This window comes from Hylobates moloch, unplaced genomic scaffold (assembly GCF_009828535.3).
Source record: "Hylobates moloch isolate HMO894 unplaced genomic scaffold, HMol_V3 SCAFFOLD_11, whole genome shotgun sequence".
NCBI classification, from domain to species: Eukaryota; Metazoa; Chordata; class Mammalia; order Primates; family Hylobatidae; genus Hylobates; species Hylobates moloch.
This window is the reverse complement of record NW_026652286.1, coordinates 42,149,022-42,161,452: the sequence shown is the minus strand read 5'-3', so window position 1 is coordinate 42,161,452 and position 12,431 is coordinate 42,149,022. Positions and strand designations below refer to the sequence as shown.

At 44.0% G+C, this 12,431-nt stretch overlaps 1 protein-coding gene across 8 annotated transcripts in view; it reads right to left on the bottom strand.

Annotated features, from left to right (window-relative positions):
• Positions 1-8,119, bottom strand: part of TRIM5 (tripartite motif containing 5) — a 39,189-nt gene extending 31,070 nt beyond the window's left edge. The window contains exons 1-3 of one of the 8 annotated variants that reach the window (XM_058446651.1): positions 7,904-8,111; positions 7,459-7,547; positions 1,189-1,280 (exon numbers count right to left, since the gene is read on the bottom strand). The gene's annotated coding sequence lies outside the window, so the exon portion shown is untranslated. Of the gene's footprint in view, positions 1-1,188; positions 1,281-5,135; positions 5,159-7,458; positions 7,548-7,903 lie in introns of those variants that run through there. The other 7 variants (XM_032166799.2, XM_032166797.2, XM_032166801.2 and 4 more) reach the window with 7 other exon arrangements.
• Between the last annotated feature and the right edge of the window lie 4,312 nt (positions 8,120-12,431).

Sequence of the window (12,431 nt, the reverse complement as noted above, 5' to 3'; positions counted from 1 at the left end):
TGCCTGTAATCCCAGCTACTAGGGAGGCTGAGGCAGGAGAATCGCTTGAACCCGGGAGGCGGAGGTTGCGTGAGCTGAGATTGCACCATTGCACTCCAGCCTGGGCAACAAGAGCGAAACTCCGTCTCTAAAGAAAAAACAAGGGCGAGGAAAAATTATTAGTGTCAACCGTCCATTAAAGTTATCATTCTCAATCAGCAGAAGAAAGTGAGGACACAATTAACGTTGAGCATGGGTTGCGAAAGGTTAGACAGATCTAGTGTGCAAGTCAGAAGATCAGTTAGGATATAGGAGAGAGCTGTTGACAGCTTGCAGGACAAGGTGATGGAGGAAATGGAGAGCAAATGAGAGTGAGAGAGAAATCGAGATAAAAGGAACAGTATTGAGAACTAGACCACACATGTGGGACCAAGGGTTAATATCAGGCTTGAGCTCTTTTCTCCTGTAAAGATGATACTGGCTTATCCTTCTAGTATTCTTTTCTTCTAGGAAATTTATTGGGTTACAATAGAGTGAAATGTCAGCTGTCTTGCTAGCCTACATGAGGCTGTTATTGATAATAATATATTCTGTAATAGAAATATATAGTAGGAGTACAATAATATATTGATAGTAAATATATTCTGATATATAAAGCACATTTGGACTAGGAAGGCTGTATATAGATCTTAAATTCCAGTTGGTAGGAACAGACCTCATTTTCCACCACAAAACCAGATATGTCCCTTTTAAGTCCCTGAGAACTGTTCTCATGAGCTTTCACAAGATAATCAGTCCTTTGGGGTACTAGGCTTATCTAACCTACAGCAGTTTCATACACATCCAGCCAGTTTTATCTCTTAAAAAACTCAGATGATAGAGATAATACCTCCTGTACTACCCTAGGGACTCTCACTGAGAACTCATCTGAGGAAGCTGTGCCACATGGTTCTTCTGTCCTGCATACCCTGGCTGAACTACACGAACCTGGCTAGTTTAGGGCTGTTATGTCCCACAAGGGAAATGGCAAACCAGATTGGAAACTGCTGCTGGTGTTCAGTCAGGGAAGTATCACAGAGTGGTGGCTCAGAGATGTTGACTGATAGACCTGGGTTCAGTAACGACCCTGTGGCCTCAATCTAGGATCAAGGGCTGTCAGGAGTTCCAAGTAAATGGAGCTGTAAAGCTAAAAACAAAGTAAGAGAAGACCTTAATAGATACTGATGTGTTGCTGGCTGTCAAGGGTTCACAGTAAAACAAAGATCTTCACCGTGAGACAGCTGATGAGTCTTTCCCTTGCTCTGAAAAAGGAAAAGAAATGTTATAAAGGCTATATGGAGATAAATTCAGACCTACACTCCTCCCATCATCTGTGAAGGCCATAAAGAACAAGGCTGAATGAAGGTGGGATGGAGGCGCAATCCATCCAGTGGTACAGATACTGAAAATGGGCCAAGGGCATATAGTGTTATGCTTCAGGGACGTTGGCCTGTATCAGGCTCTGATAAATAGCAAGATCAAAGGTTTAAATCATATGATAATGTCTAGCCTTGTTTATGACTCAAGTTGTGATCCAAACGTGAGAGTGAGGACTCCATTTATCTTTTATTCCATTAAAAATTGCACTAGCACTGAGATGCATCAAGAGCCTACGGGAGGGAGGAACGGAGACTGCCTTCTGCCATGCAGCTGTGAAAATTATGTTTCATGTGAGATTACAAGGATCCAATGTCAAAGTAACTGATGCCATAACAGACATAGAAAGAGGAATATGCAGACGAACCAGAATTTCCACACATGCGGCTAACCCCACCACTACCTCAGCAGTGACCCAAGGGCCGCATAGCAGTCAGGGAGGTTGAGACGGGAACACGATTATCTGCCTGGTATCTCTCAGGTCAGCTACCTGCCATACACATCAGGTGATTGCACCTTACACATGGACCTTCTCCTGACATCTGAGATCATGAGAATGCAAACCCAACATGTCCTAGAGGTGACAGCTAAAGACAAGCAACAAAGACATTATAAGACAATAATAAGTTTTTGTAAAATCCAAGCAATATGCATTATAGACAGAATTTTCTTCTCCTGTGACCGGGGTAAAACTTTCTCTAAGCATAATATAGCTGCAAATTACAGATGTTATATGGGAAGGCATCACCTTTCATACATAGGTGGGGAAAATGAAATTGTACTGAAATTCATTTGCTAAGCAATATCATCTAATACTGTTATAGGAGTTATTAAGAAATTGTTTTAGGCAGATAGAGAGGAAAAGGGGTGCTTGGGAAGTTTTCGTTTGTTTTAAAGCAGCTCCAGAAACATTTCTTGTCTAGCAGAAAAGCCCCGGCTCTTAGAGCTGGGCCAGCAAGCTTTAATATGCAAATACTGGCCATTAGAAACTGGGTCCAACCCAAACATGGTGATTCCCACCATCTTCTTCCTTGCCCCAACATGTGCCTGGCAATATGGCTGCCACCAGATATCCCCGCATGTGTAAAACATTGTGGTGCCCTGCATTTTCATACTGAAAGGCTAGGGTGAGAGGGCTAGTTTTTTCACGAGCCACGTGAATGACATGCCTGGTCAAACCAATCCCCTGAGCCCTATGCAAATCAGACACCACCTCCTCCAGCCTCCTCCTATAAGCAGCCACTTTTCCACTGCACATGAGGTTTTTCTCTTTGTCAGATCCCCCCTTCCCCTGTCTCTCTATGGGGGAGCTGTTTTTTTCTTCCTTCCTTCCTTCCTTCCTTCCTTCCTTCCTTCCTTCCTTCCATTCCTTCCTTCCTTCTTGCCTATTTAACTTTTCGCTCCTTAAAACCACTCCACATGTGTCCGTGTCATTAATCCTATTGGCGCAAGACCAAAAACCTGGTGTTCCTACAGTCAGAGCCGTATCTATAGTACTGTGTAGGAAACACAGAAACTCAGCATAGCCTATACACTCAGTAAACAAGCAACACAGAATACTTCTGGGATCAAATTTGTGAGGGTTTTTCCCAAAATAGAAGGAAGCATTCTTTCAGCCACAAACACCAACGGGGTGTCTTCTAATTCCATTCTGACATTATACCTGGAGATAGCATCAGATTTCACAGGCTGAAGGCTTGGTCCCACAGACTGCCCCCCCAACTTCTGATGCCAATTGCAAGCCTCAGGTTGTTTTACCTGTGCTTCTGACTAACTGGCTATAAATCAGGGTTCTCCTCTTTATATATACTGGTTTATTATGAAGGGCATCACAAAGTATACAGATGGATGCATAGGCTGACGCATGAGAGAAGGGGCATGGAGCTTCCCTGCCCTCAGCAAGCACACTAGGCTTCAGAAACCGCCAAGTGTTCCGCTATTTGGAACCTCACTGAACCCTGTCCTTTTAGGTTTTCATGGAGGCATCATTACATTAATATAATTGATTAAATCACTGGCTACCAGTACGACTTAACCTTTAGCCTCTCTCTTCCCCCCAGAGGTTGGTGGGTGGAGCTGAAAGTCCCAACCCTCATTTCCTGCCTTAGTCTTTCTGGAGAGGATCCCCATTTCCTGAAGCTACTAGGGGCTGCCAGCCATCAACTGATTAATTATCATACAAAAAGACACTTACCAATTTGCAGATTCAAGAATTTTAGGAGATGTATGCTAGGAAACAGTGATGAAAACCAAATGTATTTCACAATATCACAACCATTTAATGGTATACTCCCTATCATACCAGCAAAATAAAAAAATAAAAGATTATTGAATTAATTCTAAAAATCTTGAAATATATAGTGTGAAAGGAAAATAACAATCTGGGGCCCCAAACTCACTATGTCAAAGGGAATACTAAAGCTTGGGAATTGGGCCACGCAAAACTGCCTTCCATAATATTTTGTTCCTAAATAGATAGCTGCAAAGATAGAAGGCCACATACCTCCCAGGTGGCTTCCCTCACAATTTGCTCACAAGGAAATTTCTTGTGGGCCCCAAGGTCTTTACTCTGAAACAGAGATCTGTTGAATTTCACCCTGACAATGTCAATTAGCAAGCTTATCTTCACTAGTATGGGACAAAGACAGAGGATAAATCATCCCTCAGCTCACCTGAGACAAATGGATGTTTGACTGTTTCTGCTACTCTGTTTATCTTGTGTAAAAATGCAGATTCACTGAGTGGGAGACAGTGCATAATTGATTACTCCTCCAAGCCCTCCTTTAACATATAAATTATGGATTCAGCCATCGCTAGCTAAAGCCTCAAAAGAATGTAACCTTTTGCTTCTTTTATCGACTCTCCTCCATTTTTTTCTTTTCTCTTTCCTCTTTAAATACTGAACTCCTCAAACCCTCTTTGGAAAAAGCATGAATCACAGATGATGTTCCTGTGATTTTGTGTTCCTTTTCCTAGGCATGTCCTCCACCCTGGCAAAATAAACATCCAAATTGATTGAGGCCCCCCTCCATTCGTTTATTTGGTTTACAATGCCATGAGAAAGATACTCTGTATGAGTTCAGAAGATGGGTGCCAAGCACTGATTTATCACCAGAAGCAGGGACAAGAAATATGAAGCACAGGTGAAATCTCCAAAAATCAACCTTGAGGCAGTAAGATTTGGTCAGATGAAGGGAAGTTGGGATGAGAAAAGAGTTTTGTCTGGAGTCTTCCATATAAGCTTGAACTAGCTTAAGTGCAGCAGCTATACCTTCCATGGGAAGGACATTTGGGATTGAATACAGAGGCTCCCCATGAGAGAGACTCCGTCTCTCACGTGTCTCAGGATCCTGTTATCACACCACTTCTGACATCTGATATCATTATCAACCAAGTGTCGATGAAAAGAGTCAAACTCTGTAAAATATTTTAAAGAGATTTATTCTGTGCCAAATATGAGTGACGATGCCCTATGACAGAGCCCTCAGGAGATCCTAAGAACATGTGTCCAAGGTGGTTGGGGCGTAGCTTGGTTTCATATATTTTAAGGAGACAAGAGACTTCAATCAAATACATTTAAGAAAGACTCTGTTGACGATTGTCTTTATCTAAAGACCTGGGATCAAAAGAAAGGAAATGTCTAGGTTCAGATAAGCAACTGTGGAGACCAAAGTTCTTATTGTGCAGATGCAGCCTTCGGGTAGCAGGCTTCAGAGAGAATAGACTGAAATGTTTCTTACCAGACTTAGAATCTATGTTGAAGTTCGTGCTGGAGAATGAGTCATGTCTGACCCCCACTTCCTGTCATGGCCTGAATCAGTCTTTCAGGTTACATTTTAAGAGCAGCCTGGCTGAGGAGAAAGTCCATTCAGGTGGCTGGGGGCCACAGAATTTTATTTTTGGTTTACACAAGTACTCATTTTGTTTATTAAAAGTTAGAAAAGGTGCCGCCTCTGGGTATTCTTTCCACATGCTTCTCCTGCTCTTCGTATCTCACGACTAAGCTCTGCTTTGGGGGGACAGATACGGCCCAAGGAGAGGGAGGAGCAAGGTTAATGATTTTTAAGAAAATCCAGTAGTTCCCTGAGTCTGGACTTGGTGCCCTAGTAGAGGCAAACAGATGCTGTCACCAGGGAAGCCCTGATGAAATAACTGGGAAAGTTATTTTTCTTAACGTTTTTATTTATTCCCTTTATTTATAGACAAAGTTGCTTAAAGAAGCCAGACTGCTCAGCATGGTCCAGATCTTGACTCCTGACCAGATCCAAGGGGGAAATTAGACCTCCAAACCAGCGTATAAACTGGAACTGACAATCCCTAATTGCCTTTAGATCATTAACATATCACTAGAGTGTTAAATTACCCCCCCTCGACACCAAACAAGAAAATCTCCACCATTTTGTGTGCCTGGGTTGTATTGAGAGGTGACAGCGTGCTGGCAGCCCTTGCAGCCCTCACTCGCTCTGGGCGCCTCCTCTGCCTGGGCTCCCACTTTGGCGGCACTTGAGGAGCCCTTCAGCCCACCGCTGCACTGTGGGAACCCCTTTCTGGGCTGGCCAAGGCCAGAGCTGGCTCCCTCAGCTTGCAGGGAGGTGTGGAGGGAGAGGCAAGAGCGGGAACTGGAGCTGCGCGCAGCGCTTGCGGGCCAGCTGGAGTTCTGGGTGGGCGTGGGCTTGGCGGGCCTTGCACTCGGAGTGGCCGGCCGACCCCCCGGCAGTGAGGGGCTTAGCACCTGGGCCAGCAGCTGTTGTGCTCAATTACTCGCCAGGCCTTAGCTGCCTCCCGGTGGGGCAGGGGTCGGGACCTGCAGCCGGCCATGCCTGAGCCTCCCCCCTTCCATGGACTCCTGTGCCGCCCCAGCCTCCCTGACCAGCGCTGCCCCCTGCTCCACGGTGCCCAGTCCCATTGACCACCCAAGGGCTGAGGAGTGCAGGCACATGGCGCAAGACTGGCAGGAAGCTCCACCTGCGGCCCTGGTGCAGGATCCACTGGGTGAAGCCAGTGGGGCTCCTGAGTCTGGGGGGGACTTGCAGAACCTTTATGTCTAGCTAAGGGATTGTAAATGCACCAATCAGCACCCTGTGTCTAGCTCAGGGTTTGGGAACGCACCAATCGACAATCTGTATCTAGCTACTCTGGTGGGGACTTGGAGAACCTTTAAGTCTAGCTAAGGGATTGTAAATACACCAGTCGAGCTAGATGTCTGTATCTAGCTCAAGGTTTGTAAACACACCAATCAGCACCCTGTGTCTAGCTCAGGGTTTGTGAATGCACCAATCGACACTCTGTTTCTAGCTAGTCTGGTGGGGAGGTGGAGAATCTTTGTGTCTACACTCTGTATCTGGCTAATCTAGTGGAGACGTGGAGAACTTTTGTGTCTAGCTCAGGGATTATAAACACACCAATCAGCGCCCTGTCAAAACAGACCACTCGGCTCTCTGTAAAATGGACCAATCAGCAGGATGTGGGTGGGGCCAGATAAGAGAATAAAAGTAGGCTGCCGGAGCCAGCAGTGGCAACCTGCTCCAGTCCCCTTTCACGCTGTGGAAGCTTTGTTCTTTTGCTCTTTGTAATAAATCTTGCTACTGCTCACTCCTTGGGTGCGCACTGCCTTTATGAGCTGTAACACTCACTGTGAAAGTCTGCAGCTTCACTCCTGAGCCAGCCAGACCGTGAACCCACCAGAAAGAACAAACTCTGAACACATCCGAACATCAGAAGGAACAAACTCCGGACACGCCACCTTTAAGAACTGTAACACCGCAAGGGTCCGCGGCTTCATTCTTGAAGTCAGTGAGACCAAGAATCCACCAATTCCGGACACAGTATGAAGACGTGTTTATAAACAGAGGTGGCACAACGGGAGTTCCACCCTGTAGGCTAACACTCCTTTCTCTCCCCATACACAGTTCTTTTAAAGCCAATGCTTTCCACTGTTTTGGGGGAGGGGGCTTTAGAGAAGGAGCTCTCTTATTCTCCACTCCTAGCAAGAAATAAAACCTGCTTGCCTTTTTTCCCATTATCTTTGTAACCAATATGAACTAGGGAAAGAACTCCGTTTACCAGTGACAATGACAGGACTACAGAGCTGGACAGCTGTCACACCATCAAGGCTGATGTCACAGAGACCGGTCAAGGTGATGAGAACTGACCTGTAGATTTACGCAGAAACACTACATTAGTACACTAATAGGCATTAAATCATTAGGATTCCAAGGCCCCTGTCTTTGCCCTTGTTAGGAGAAGATACTGAAAGGGGGAATTCTGGCTCTCTACAGCAAACTTCAATTAAAAATTATAGAATAGGGAGGGGATGGGGAGAGAGTCAGCATGGAAAAATAACCAGCCTTCCAGGAAACAAAGCCCTTCACTTTAAAGCTCTCCCTTCTTTCAAATCTGCCTGCCCGCCAGGGGGCTCTGTTCCCCTCAGTCAGCTCTGGCAGCAGGAAGTCTGTGAACTGTGTCTTTTCCCCATCCCCGCACAGCTTTTCAGATAAGTTAAACTCACCAAGGTAAATTCAGTTTTCTCCCAAAGACTTCCTACTTCTGCCCTCCACAAAATCACTCAATACACCTTCAGACACCAGTGCAGAAGCGGTGATTCTGGGGAGAAGAGTGAAGGCAGGCCAGGGAAGACATGGTTAGGATTCACTCACCAATCCACGGGCCTGATCTGCACACAGGAATTTTCCTAGAGGAACTGCGGGAAATTGTTGCTCACACCCAGGGCAGGAAAGTGAAAGAGAAACTATGGGCCAATGGCATTTCTCCACGTAGGGCCTGGTGAGTCCCGCCCTCTGAATGAATCAGCCGGCTGTGTAGCTGTGCTGTTCACAGGAGGAGCCATGGGAACTAGAGGCATTCCCACTCAATCTCCCTTTTCTCTTGAGTCTCAGGATCTTGTTATCATGCCACTTCTTCTGACATAGTTTCAGATTAACCCAGCCAAGTATTAAAAATTAGAAAAGGTGCCCTTTTTCGAAATTCTTCCAATGTGCTCCTCTTGCTCCTGATCTCACAAGCTGAGTTCTGCTTCTGGGTGACAGATATGGCCCAAAGAGAAGGAAGAACAAAGTTAATGATTTTGAGAGAATTGCAGTAGATTTCTGGTCTGGACTTAAAAATCTTATAGGACCTACGAACAGAAAAGGAGCTGCAGGTAGGAGAGATGTCATATTATTAAGACTCTGAAACCCAGAGAGGATAGGATGCTAGAAATTTTTCTGGAGAGGGCCAGGCGCGGTGGCTCATGCCTGTAATCCCAGCACTTTGGGAGGCTGAGGTGGGTGGATCACGACGTCAGGAGATCAAGACCATCCTGGCTAACACGGTGAAAACCCATCTCTACTAAAATAAAATAAAATAAAAAATTAGCCGGGTGCGGTGGCGGGCGCCTGTGGTCCCAGCTATTCGGGAGGCTGAGGCAGCAAAATGGCGTGAACCCGGGAGGCGGAGCTTGCAGTGAGCAGAGATCGCGCCACTGCACTTCAGCCTGGGCGACAGAGCGAGACTCCATCTCAAAAAAAAAAAAAAGAAAAAGAAATTTATCTGGAGAGCGATAAAGAAATACCACGTTATTGGCCGGGCGCGGTGGCTCACGCTTGTAATCCCAGCACTTTGGGAGGCCGAGGTGGGCGGATCACGAGGTCAGGAGATCGAGATCACGGTGAAACCCCGTCTCTACTAAAAATACAAAAAATTAGCCGGGCGTGGTGGCGGGCGCCTGTAGTCCCAGCTACTAGGAGAGGCTGAGGCAGGAGAATGGCGTGAACCCGGGAGGCAGAGCTTGCAGTGAGCCGAGATCGCACCACTGCACTCCAGCCTGGGTGAGAGAGCGAGACTCCGTCTCAAAAAAAAAAAAGAAATACCACGTTATTACAGTGATAGAAGTTCAACTATTAACTTTCAAAGAACTCTCCAACTTCCTGCTGTTGTCTTTTCCAAAGTATCTATTGCATCCCTGAGCAGGGCCAGGCCTTCCTCTCTCTTCTCTTCTGGTTACTATGCAAAACTGGTCCAAAAGGCTGAACTGTGGTCCATGTACCATAGCCTCCCTTCCAAGCTTTCCCTTACTGGGACATCTCAGGAAGTCCACACTGCAACTAGGATCACTAGTAGAGAGGAGTATTTAGTTTGAAAATGAAAATGCCTAAGGAGAAGGCAATGGGGAGCACTGCAGTGGGCAGCCTGTTATCACTTAATCCCGTCATCAGTAACCCCATACCCCCTCCACACTATACCCCCGCAGCTTTAAGTTTCATGAAATCAGGTAGGGGGCTTTTGCATTTTGTTCTTTATTGTCTCAGATTTACTAGAATATGGTGTATATAAGGAGTAATATTTAAATAGATATGAAGATATATAGTTATTAATCTAATTTTAATTGAATTGAATATCTTGATGTCACATTTCTGTTCTTGCTGTAAAGATAACTGCTGTGTCACATAGTTTAACTTAAATATTCTTCTGGAATTAGCAATAATTATGTGGCAGTAATAATTATAGTACTAATTATAATAATTAGTATTATTAATAATTGCAATCAATTAATAATTACAATTAATTATTATAATTAATATTACTAATTATTAACTAGTAATAATTATGTGGCATTAGTAATTATTACATAATGATTACAGTTGCAGTGGCTCACCCCTGTAATCCTAGCACTTTGGGAGGCCAAGGCGGGTGGATGGCTTGAGGTCAGGAGTTTGAGACCAGCCTGACCAACATGGTGAAACCTCATCTCTACGAAAAATACAAAAATTAGCCAGGTGTAATGGCAGACGCCTGTTATCCCAGCTACTCAGGAGGCTGAGGAAGGAGAATTGCGTGAACCCGGGAAGTGGAGGTTGAAGTGAGCCGAGATCGTGCCACTGTACTCCAGCCTGGGCAATAGAAAAAGACCATGTTTAAACTCCTGAGTAGCTGGGATAAAAAAAAAAAAAAAGAGGTAATAATTATGTAAAATTTTTAACAAATTTTAAACGATTTTTTAAAATATCCTGTCTGTTTTCTTCCTATTATTCAGACTCTAACCATATTTACTCTTATTTTGCTCCTTTTCTTGAAGAGAAAAAATGTTAAATATCCATGGACCCAAAGGTAGAGATATTTCATTTGATTCCTCTTCAAGCAGGAAAGCAGGATACGTAAGGTTTACAGAGAAAACACAGAGATCCAACAATAATTTATTTTTTCTACAATTTAGAACATAGGTTAGAATATGGAGCCTGCCAACATGCTCAACTCTGGTGACAAATTGTGTGTGGTGCATTCAGGTTTTCTATTGGCCCAGGTTTTCTGGTATCTTGTCAGGACCTAATATTCCTGTTTTCTCTCAGCTGCAATTAATACTTCATGAGATAAATCAGACTAGGATGAAAGGTCACTTCAGATGTTCAAAGGCAGAGGAGAATAAAAGGATGGCTATGAGCTCTATGGAAGTGCTGAGAAGGGAAGAAATAATGGAGAGAGAACAGGTCTCTGGATAAATGAGTTCATTCACTTTGTCCATTGTGGTTGACACTCGGACTCCACTCTGTGCACTCCAAAAAAACCACATTCACTCATTGAGCCCTCACTCCCCTGCAAATGTCAACAAGATATTCTATTCAAACATGGAATATACCTAAAATTACATCTCTTGCTTATTTATCTGCAAGAAGAAATAAGAAAATTTCATGCCTGTCTTAGTCAAGGTTCATCATAGCAATAGAACCACTAAACTATGAATTTATTTGGAAAGAGACTTGAGAAATGTCTCAGGTGATTTTGGAGACTGGCAAATCCAAAGTCTGCAGGGTGGGCCAAGAGGCTGTGGATCCAAGAAGGAGTCAATGTTATAGCTCAAGCCTGAAGTTTGCCTGCTGGTAATATTCCCTCTTCTCGGGGAGAAGTCAGTTTTTTCTTCTATTCAGGCTTTCAACTGATTGAATAAGGTCCTCATAGATATAAGTGAGTAGGAAAGAATTTATAGCCAGGATTATCTTATTATTCTGTGAGCAACAAATAATACCAAAATATCTATTATTTAAATAATAAACATAGATTTCTCAGTCATCCTACATGTGTATGATTGATTAAAGTATGAAGATGGCCATGCTCCATAGTGTCAGCCAGGGATACATGTTATGGAAGCTCCATGAGTTGCCTTTTTTTAAATTTGTGTGTGTGTGTGTGTGTGTTGTGTGGTGTTTGTTTTTTGTAGAGACAGGGTCTTACTATGTCACCCAGGCTGGAGTGCTATGGTGCAATGACACAATCTTGGCTCAATGCAACCTCCACCTCCTGGGCTCAAGCCATCCTCCCATCTCAGTTTCCCGAGTAGCTGGGACTACAGGTGCACATCACCACACCCAGCTATTTTTTTTTTTTTTAATTTTTCTTAGAGATGGGATTTCATCATGTTGCCCAGGCTGGTGTTGAAGTCCTGGGCTCAAGTGATCCACCCATCTGGGCCTCCCAGAGTGCTGGGATTACAAGCATGAGACACCACAGGCCTCCATCAGTTTTTGATGGCATTATCTGGCACATGCAGTTAAACAAGAATACGATAGGCAACAGGACACAGAAGTATGTGCATGACATGTAACATGTTTCAGTACTACTTTTTAATTGATTGTGTAAAAATGACCAAACTTTTCTTAGAGAAGCAGGGAAAAGTGGAAAAATTATGAAGGCATGAGAGTAACTCAATGAGTGATTATAATTAAACAGCATCATCTATTAACTTCCATGTTCTCACCTGCCTCAGTGGCTGGGTAACGTGACACTGACACAGTTTTACCTCTGTTATTCTCTGGAATCCATCCTCATCTGGTCTGTCTGGATTAGGAGCACAAAGTGATAATTAATTGATGGACTCTTAAGACTTAGTGACATTTTGAGAACATTTTTTCAATGGGCTCACACTAAAGATCCTTTTATTGATAAAAAATAATTTTATTTTTACCATTCACAATGTCAGCTGCTAATACTCATCTTGTCAGCCCAAATTTTTAGAACTTTATAACTGAGTATCTTCCTCATCAGAC